A 10,329-nucleotide genomic window follows, 5' to 3' on the forward strand; every position below is an offset into this window, starting at 1 on the left:
AGTTACAATTATTATTATTATTATTATTATTTTATTATTATTATTATTATTATTATTATTATTATTATTATTATCATTAGTAGTAGTAGTAGTAGTAGTAGTAGTAGTTGTAGTGGGATGGGTCCAGAGGCAGTGAGATTCTATTCGAGACTGGCAGAGGTTCTTTCTGAGAAGAAACGTCAACCGCAGAGTTCTGTTATGGCCTGGATGAGATGTCAACTGTCATTCTCCCTCGTGAGGTCTGCACTGCTATGTCTCAGAGGCACAAGATCATCAGCCCTCAGGCCTGTCTCTCTGGCGGGTATGGATTACGAAGCTACAGTGGTCGAGAGTCGCATAGACCAGCGACTCCAATAGTTTAATGTCTTTATTTGCACTGTAATATCAATTAATAAAAAATGAAAAAATAATAGTAATAGTAAATGGTTGGTAACGACAGCCGTTGGCGTGCTTGAGGCCAACGGATTGTAATATGAGGGTTATTGTTAACCTTCACATTACAACTCCAAATGGTGAACTGTATTAGCATGGTTGGTTTTAATCTTCACAATATAATTCCCCAGTGGATGTAGATGATGGTAGTAGTAGTACTAGTAGTAGTAGTAGTATGAATACTGCTGCTGCTACTACTACTACTACTACTACTACTGTTACTACTACTACTGCTACTGTTATTATTATTATTATCATCATCATCATCATCATCCGGACCTCCTTTCCCACCCTAGGGCAGGGTGAGGAATAGCAATGTCCAGGCAGGCCAAAATTGACCAATCCAATGGGCCACACTTCCATTCACTCATCATTCAAGCCCCAGGAATCCTGGCTCTATCGGATACGCCAAAAACATTCACCACGTTCTGTAGCTTCACATAATCGTATCTGACAGAGCCAATCCAGACGCTGCCACGTTAAAAAGGGGTGCCAAAAATCCCTGATCATGCACTTCTCACAAAATTCATCCAGCCAGCTCGATCTCCTGTCAGTTCCCTAGCCTCACCGCCTTCCAAACCTCTCTTCGTCACACATTCATCCACCATATCTCTCCACCTTCTCCTTGGCCTACCTCGCCTCCTCCCTCCTTCGAATTCGCTCAGATATACCTTTTTCACCACTCTATTGTTATCCATTTTCTCCACATGACCATACCATCTCAGTACACTCTCTTCAATTCTGGTGTCCACCGACTTCCTCACTCCGCATCTTTCACGAATCACATTATTTCGTATCCTATCCACCCTCTCTACTCCACATACATTCCTCAGCAGTCCCATCTCCACTGCTATTACTCTTGACTTTTCAATTTCATGCCACACCATAGTCTCACATCCATATGTTAAAGTTGGCACTAACATTCCTTCATGTAAGCCTCGTGCAGCTGCAACAGTCAAGCCTCTGTTTCTTATCTAGGCCTTCATTGCACTAACTACTTTTCTTTCTTGTGTCACTCTACTTTCAACTTCTTTTGCACATTTTCCTCTCTTTTCTATCACTGTACCCAGGTATTTGAACTCTCTCACCAATTCCAGTCTCTCTCCATTCACTGTTACATTGCACTGGGAGTCACCTTCTCTTTCAATAACCATCACTTTACTCTATTCTACATTTACTCTCAAGGAACGACGCTTACAGAAATCAGCAAAACTCTGCACTAGCCTACCAAGTTCTTGTCCGGTACTTGCAAGCAGCACTACATCATCAGCATACAACAAATTTGAGATATTCCATCCATCACCATTCATTACCAGTGCCATCCCTCTCTCCATTACTCGTGTTTTTACTTCTCTCATCACCCCATCCATATAACTGAACAACCATGGGGACATCACACAACCTTGTCGCACGCCCACACTGATCATGAAACATTCACTTAGATGCCCATTAACCCTTACACATGCTTCACTACCATCATAAAAACTCTTGACGGCACCTAGCAGCTTACCCTCTATACCGTACATGCGCAAAACTTTCCACAATCCTTCTCTGTCCACTTTGTCGTATGCTTTTTCCAGATCCATGAATGCCATAAACACCTTATGGCCCTTCTCACAAGCCTTCTCTGCTATCTGTCTCACTGCAAATATTTGGTCCACACATCCTCTGCCACTCCTAAAGCCACCATGTTCATCACTCACTAGGACTTCTGATATCTCTCTTACTTTATAATAATTCTTCCATATACCTTCCCTACCACACTCAGTAAACTTATGCCACGATAATTCTTGCACTCACTTCGCTCACCTTTATTTTTGTATTATTATTATTATTATTATTATTATTATTATTATTATTATTATTATTATCATTATTATTATTATTATTATTATTATTATTATTATTATTATTATTAGGAATACTGCTGCTGCTACTACTACTACCACTACTACTGCTACTACTATGACTACAACAACAACAACAACAACAACAACAACAACAACTACTACTACTACTACTACTACCACCACTACTACTATTACCACTACTACTACTACTACTACTACTACTACTACTACTACTGCTGCTACTATTATTATTATTATTATGATTATTATTATGATTATTATTATTATCATTATTATTTTTATTATTATTACCATTATTATTGTTTTAATTGTTATTATTATTATTATCATCATCTTTCAGTGATGACAGTGATAAGAAATGTGAACTGACCTCCATGATTTCAAACATTTCCCATGCAGTACGAGGAAAAGCATTTCTGTTTGAATATTATGGTACTGTTGCTCGAAGTAACAGAATTTTGTATGATTTTTAAGGCGAGTGGCAACGTGTGTGTAATTCTGACCTCCGATACTCCAGATACCTCCAGTGAAGCACGAGGGAAACACTGACACAACACAGTTAATTTACTTACTGTATTATTATTCTGTTAGCCCGAAGACGGAAGTGTATGATTTCCAACACATGCTGAATGAAACGTTAAGGATTTCATGGAGATTAGACGACCTGTATGGACTGAATTAGACTTGATGCCTTCACTTCCTTGGTGTGTTTATATTTAATGTGTTATTCTTCTCTCTACATGATTATATTTACCTTAGCATACAGTTTTGACGTAGAGAGGTTAAACTTAGCTTCCATTAACCCCTGCACTGGAAATGAAATCGTCTGGAGGTAGCAAGAAAAAAAAAATGCATTACCTGACTGATGGCGTTCATAGACCAAAATGGACTGGACTGAGTTTGAAGAAGAATATTTGCGTTGCTCTGAATGGGACAAACATGGCTTAAAAGACTTATAAAAATGGATGTAACAGGATTAAACTCTTTTCACTTTAAATTGGCATAAAATTATAATCTCCATCTTGAATGTTAAGTTGTAACCATAGATTAACACGGAATTATAATGTTGGTCACGAAGAAGTGCATGAATATTATATATAGCCGTTGCACTGTTTTTCCTGCAACTGTGCTACGTGAAATACTGTATGCATCAAACTGAGCAACGTTTGGGCCAGGTTAAGGTTATAGAACTATAGGCTATTGTGCTGGTAATATTTTTATGTTACCGACTTTGAATATTGACTTGATTTACACTGTTTCACACTGCCAGACTGAAACAAATGCAATTCAAGCACGAGTGGTTGTGCTTAATTAGTAATGTGTTCAGCCATGTTAGTGCTTCCGCTCCTCCCCTTCCCTCGCGTTGGACTTTTAAGAGAGCTTGAGAGTTGTGGAGAGGGTGACGAGAGAGAAGAGAAATTATTTTAGGACAGTATTCTCATCAATTAGGAGGTTTTCTAGCACATCTTCCTTAATGATGTATTTTAGCTTACTATACTGCATTATTCTTGCTTATGTTTTTTTTATATCTCTTTATTTTAACAGAGATTGCATGAAAACGTATTATATTAATATATCCTTTACAGAAGTAGACCAACAAGGAGAATGTTAGGATGTGTTTTTGGTCGATGAGAATATTGTTCTGAAAGTGAGAAGCATATAATGATGATGAGAGGCAGAGAAAGTATGTTCTGCACTACACACTGTCCCGTCTATCAAACACTGTTCATATTCTACAACACCCGCCTCTACAGTTTGATGGAAACTACCGTTAGAAATGCATGCCCTTGTGTACTAAGACGTAGTACCTCAGTGAGGGTAGTACGAAGAGGAACATCATCCCAGACACAACGCAGGGCATTGAACCACACCTGCAGGAGGGAGACGCCCTTGAAATTTAACCAGAGGAGTCGCTGTCTCTACATTTCCCCTGATGTTTATTTCAGTTAGGGTTTGCCTGAGATGATGGAAATGGACGCCTTCATTTGGTGGCACCTATATAACGGGGTGGTAGGCAGCATAAACGTCGCACAACTGCCTCCTGATCAACTAAAGGAAAATGGATTGTAGAGGATAAGCTTACATGTCACTGAGAATCCTCCCGAAATCTCAGTCACAGTCTGGGTTTCCAGTCTCAGACTTTGTGCAGGTAGACTGTAATACAAACGCGCCTCCACCGCATTTCATTCATACATGCAGTGTGTTGTCTCGTGTCACTGCGTCATTGGCCTTACCTGCCCTGCCTGTACACCTACCCTATCACTCCACCACATCCTGTCTGTTCATCTACCATGCTTTCCCAGTCCGCTTCCCAACCTTCCTCCCATCCTTTCCTTCTCTACCTTCTTTAATCCTTCCTTCACGTTTCGTCCTTCCCTCCTCTCCTCTATTCGTTCTTCATCCCTTCTTTGACCTCTTCCTCTTCCTCCTAATTCTCCAGCTCCAAATCTTTCCTACCACACTGAACTTAAACTTTTGGATTTTTTACAAGAAAAAATGGGAAGGAGGATTCAGAGAGAGAGAGAAAGAGAGAGAGGGACCTAGGCTTCCAAAATTAATTCAGGCTTTTGTTGTAAGATTAGTGGACTTTTAAGGAACGGCATTAGGTCGATGCGGTACATTTTTTGGATTAAAGGGGAAAATTGGAAGGTAAGTTTTCGATGATATATTTCTTTCTTTTTGTCTTGGCGGATACCATTTTTGGGCACACGATAATGATTATTTCTGTGCCATTTTCTTAACAAATTGACTGGGAAAAATTTTATATATTTAAGCGCTAAGATTGGAATGGGACAATATTGAAATATGTATTATTACCACAGGAATCATTCAGGAACGTAAGTACTTGAGAAAGTACCGTGTGACTTTCATTTAGTGAAGTAAGAATTAAAAAAAAAAGTTAAATAAAATAATCGTAAGTCATTAGACAAAGCAAAGAGAAAGAATGTAGAGGAAGAGATCTGTCCGTGCAAGTACTCTACACTAATTATTGTTTATACAAGTGCAACAAGTGATTAGTATATAAACCCTGATATTCCCCTCTCCCATACACTGTAGGGTAGAGTCAGTCTGGTATGGCTGGAAAGAGAACTGGGCTATGAAGCGAGCCGCATGTACAGGGTGGTGATTCGTTCCGATGGCAGTGGCAGAGGCTTGTGAAGAAGAGTGAAGAAGTTTTGCAAGACAGAGAGGAGCGACAATAGGGCTGTTCCGTTCTGGCCAGGCAGCCTGCTCTAGCCACAGCCTTGCTCGCCCCTTTGAATACAACCTGGCTATTACCCTAAAAGTTATCCCTCTTCGTCACCTCTCCGCTTCACAACAGCCCTACATAGAGACGTGGGAATAATTGCAGTGGAAAGACGAAGGATTAACGAGCATTATGATCCTTTATTGTATGTCGTTAGTGGAAGAGTTCCTGAAAGAAGATAAGAAGGGATGAGGAGTGAAGGAAGGGATGAGAAATGTGAAGGACTGAGTGGAAGAGTGATAAATAGAGGAAGGTACAGTATGTGGGTGAGGAGTGACGAGAGGGACAAAGTAATGAAGTGAGGGGAGGTGAAAGATGAGGATAAGTAGTGAGGAAATGGAGGAGTGAGAAGGAGGGGTGAACAAAGAGGGAAAGGATGAGGTAAAGGAGTGATAGAAATAAAAGAATGAGGGGGATGGGTGAAGGATGAAGGTAAGGAGTAAGGCGCTGGAGACCGTGTCACGAATGAATACGTTCTGTTTGTGAGGAGGGGGAATGTTATTCTGAATGAAGAAATGAAAAGGCCTGGTGCAGGTGCTGGAGAGAGAGAGAGAGAGAGAGAGAGAGAGAGAGAGAGAGAGAGAGAGAGAGAGAGAGAGAGAGAGAGAGAGAGAGAGAGAGAGAGAGAGAGAGAGAGACAGACAGACAGACACAGACAGACAGACAGACAGACAAAGAGGAGGGGGGGGGTTACAACTGAGAAGAGGCTGAAACAGGTGAGTTGAAAAATACTAAAAAAGTTTTTCTGATGAAAACAAAAATAAATTAAAAACCGTCATCATACTGAATAATTTTCATGCGTTGCAACTTTTTCTTTCAACACAGTGTCCATAATATATACTAACAAGGTTTCATAATGTTGGCACTAGTGTCCTGAAGAACCCGCTCTTGAATGAATTATGGCTATTGAGATGGAGCAGTACATGGAAAGAAGTTCCCGTTAACATTATCTACTCCAAGAAAAAACGTCAGGCAAGACCTGCAGGAGAAATGGCCAAATAACGTAAGGCCCGCTTCACACGAAAGAATTTTCTTCCGCGCGGAAGGCAAGCCCAGCGGAAGCTTGTCAAAAAGACGTGTCATCACGCCGAGCGTTTTTTTTTTTTTTTTTTTCCACGTGAATAGAGTAATAATAATAACAGCAACAATAATTAACTCGCCCGGACGAAATTCGACGAGATATTGTTTTTGGTCGAGTTTCTTTGTCTGAACGTTTGTTTGTTAGCAACATTATGGAAAAACGGCAGAATGAAATTACATGAAACTTTTTAGGATATGTGGGCACTGATGCCCAAAGAAAGATATTAGATTTTGGAGGTAATCGAGTGACCATGAAAGGTCAGAATCAAGGTCACGGATTTTCAGGAGGCCATGACTTGAAAACGATGAAGATAGAGATATTTACTATTAGGAACATACAGAAACTCGTAATGTTGTGGGCGCCATAATTGGAAAGTGGCTGAAGATAGATATTTACCTTCATGAAGACATAGGAAGTCTCATATGGGTTTTTAATTGGTACCTTGACCTTTGGCCATAAGTGACCTTTGAAGATCAAACTCAAGGTCACACATCTTCATGGGGCTATAACACAAAACTCGTTGAAGATAACAGAGGTTTACAGTTACCAAGATGTAGGAAGTCTCATATGGGCTTTCATTTGGCAGCATGACCTTTGACCTTGAGTGACCTTGAAAGGTTAAACCCAAGATCACGGATTTTCAGAGGGAGTAACCTGAAAACATTTGTTCCATTATCTTAGACTTTAATTGTGCACTGACACTAAATGGCAGAAATGAGTCCGTATTTAACAGCAATAAAATAACTGCTGTTGGGCGAGGTTTGTTGTGCCTGGCACCACTTATTAATAATAATAATAAAAATAGTAACAATAATAATAATAATAATAATAATAATAATAATAATAATAATAATAATTGTACGGTATGATGAGATGAATTATAAGACATTTCTTAATATTAGAAATACTTTTTCATATTAGAGATACTTAAAAAATACATACTTGATAGAAAATATCCACAGCAATTATTGTACCCTGCCATAGAAGGACCACAGCTGCCGTGGCCGCGTGGGAATATTCCGGCCGTGTGAAGCACTCCATAAGATTCTGTAGTGCTCTACAATGCTGGGAACGTTGCGGTTTGGCACTGCAGGCACAAGGTGAATATCTACTGTGTGGAAATTTTGCCACGCGGACTCCATGTGAACAGTCCCATTTAACTTCATTAATATCTAAACCTTGTGGAAAATATCCATTCGTGTTAAACGGCCCTAACAGTCATAAACGTAAACTTTGGGGACCTCATTCTTGCAACCGTATTCTGAATGGCACAGGGGTTTCGTAGCACCTCTTCATGAGCGATTTGTTTCATACAACTCCATAAAACTCTCCTGTGTTATTACCTCGTCAGGGATGGAGTCCTGTGAGGTATTGTTTTTGGCTGAGTTTGTTTCTTTGTTAGCGGCATTACGGAAAAACGGCTGAATGAAATTACACGAAACTTTTAGGCACTAGCCCCAAAAGGAAGTGATTAAATTTGGGGGATAGTCGGGTGACCCCGAAATGTTTAAATCAAGGTCACGGATATTCAGAGGGCTACAGCTTGAAACCTGTAGAAGCTAGAGATATTTATTATTATCAATATACAGGACCTCCCATGAGGGCTTTCATTTGGCACCAAGACCTTTGACCTAGAGTGACCTTGAAAGGTCAAACTCAAGGCCGCGGATATTCAGGGGACTATAACTCGAAACTGATTGCCGATGGATATGCACTGTTATCAACATACAGGAAGTCCCACATGGACTTTTAATTTGTACCATGACCTTTGACAATAAGTGACCTTAAAAGGTCAAACTCAAGGTCACGGATATTCAGGGGGCTATAAATCGAAACTGGTTGAGTCGGGTGAGGTTTGTTGTGCATGGCACCACTTGTATATATCTTTGACATCGACATAGTTTGTAAAGTTTAGTATCAACATGGTGCGAAATATCATAGAGAAGAAAAAAAAAATCCGGCCTTGGATAATGGTTTTGACCGGAATAACCGGTTGATCCTCAAAGTACCCCTTGAGGGAAGACACACTGGGATCTCACCGTGCCTAATAACTGGCCGCCAGACTGAAGGTCTATCACTGAGCAAAATTTTCTAATGTATTATAACAGTAGCCGTGTGTGTGTGTGTGTGTGTGTGTGTATTTGGGCAGCCAAAACTACACATTCAAATCGCACCAAAATTGGTACAAACATCGCAAAAAATTCGCTGATGTGAAAAAACTTGGTCCCATCACGATTGAAAAACTTTTACTATATTTAATGAGCGATCACATTTTGACCAAAAAACGCTGCTCCCAAAGCCCGCCATAGGATCTCCGTAGAATTTTTTGACCAGAGGTATAACTAAATTAACCTGGATTCCATTACCGAAGCTGCAAATAACACGATCAATTGGTCAGCTGCAAAAAATCCAAGTGACAGTGTTACACTAGAACAGCACATAAACGCGAGAGCCCTCGGCAGGAACAAGTGCGAAGGGCACGAAGGACCCACGAGCACTTGTATTTTACTATGTTAAAACAATGACCATGCATCACATCGTTGAGAGGAACCATCGGGTTTCACCTCCCGTGAGCGGCGACGTCTTTGGGTCTCACACTGCCTACAACCTAACCCCTGTGCAGAAGTACGTGCCCTTAAAATAAAAAATGATTATACTGGCTGAGACCTCCACAGACTTATCTCGTCCCCTCGCCACTCCCCAGTAGGGGCGGGCCTCGCGAGTTCCACCTTGACTGAGGCTTGGTCTGGGTGAAGGTCAAAACTGTACGAAATATGTTTCCTTACGCACCCCCAAGAGACCTGGAACCCATTCTCAAGTAAGGTACAGTAACTCAGAAAATGAGAGGGTGACATAATTTGAGAGAGGGACTGAATTTGGCCTTCTCATTGAGTTTGACAAATAAAAATACATCTTGCTTCGCAATGTAGCCTAGAATAGATGAGGTGCTTTATTCTCCCTCTAACCTCTGCCGATTTTTTTATGTTAAAACAATCCTTCCGTCGCTATAGGTTTCAGCACAGCTACAGAGGCCTTGAAACTGACACATGAAAAATAACCTCTGCATAGTCTACCTTCCCAGTCACTTTCTCTCCCACTACCTCTGTTCCTTCCCCTCGCACCCCTTCTTTCCCTCTCTCCACATTATCCGACTCTACACTTCCTTTCTTCTCCTCTCCCTGCCCTTTACTCTCTCTTCTCCCCTTCTCCATCCCTCTATTCGCCCGTCTTTCATTTCCTCCCCTTTCTCTACCCACCTCTACTTTCCGTCCTTCTATCAACTCTCCATACCTCCTTTCTCTCCCCTCCCCTCCCTCTCTACATACACACCAGTGATATTCACAAGCCAATGATCCCATTTGCATCTCTGCCTCCCATCCTGAGAGAGAGAGAGAGAGAGAGAGAGAGAGAGAGAGAGAGAGAGAGAGAGAGAGAGATGCCTGTGTCCAGGCTCCAAGTATCTCGAATTAATTTTTTCTTTATTTTTGGCCGTAATTTGTTCAGATACTTTAAGAAAAAGAACTTATGTAGGTTCTCAGCCTTTGGATTCTCTTTATTTGTAGAAGTGTGTCCTATGCAACATCAAAAAAATACGCACCTAAAAATAGTATGTCGTTAATATATTGCTACTGCTGCTGCTGCTGCTGTTGCTGTTGTTGTTGTTGCTGTTGCTGTTGTGAAGCCTGGCTGATATGAAC

Source organism: Coenobita brevimanus, chromosome 109 (assembly GCF_032717465.1).
Source record: "Coenobita brevimanus isolate Jiangsu-jjx chromosome 109, ASM3271746v2, whole genome shotgun sequence".
Classification (NCBI taxonomy): domain Eukaryota; kingdom Metazoa; phylum Arthropoda; class Malacostraca; order Decapoda; family Coenobitidae; genus Coenobita; species Coenobita brevimanus.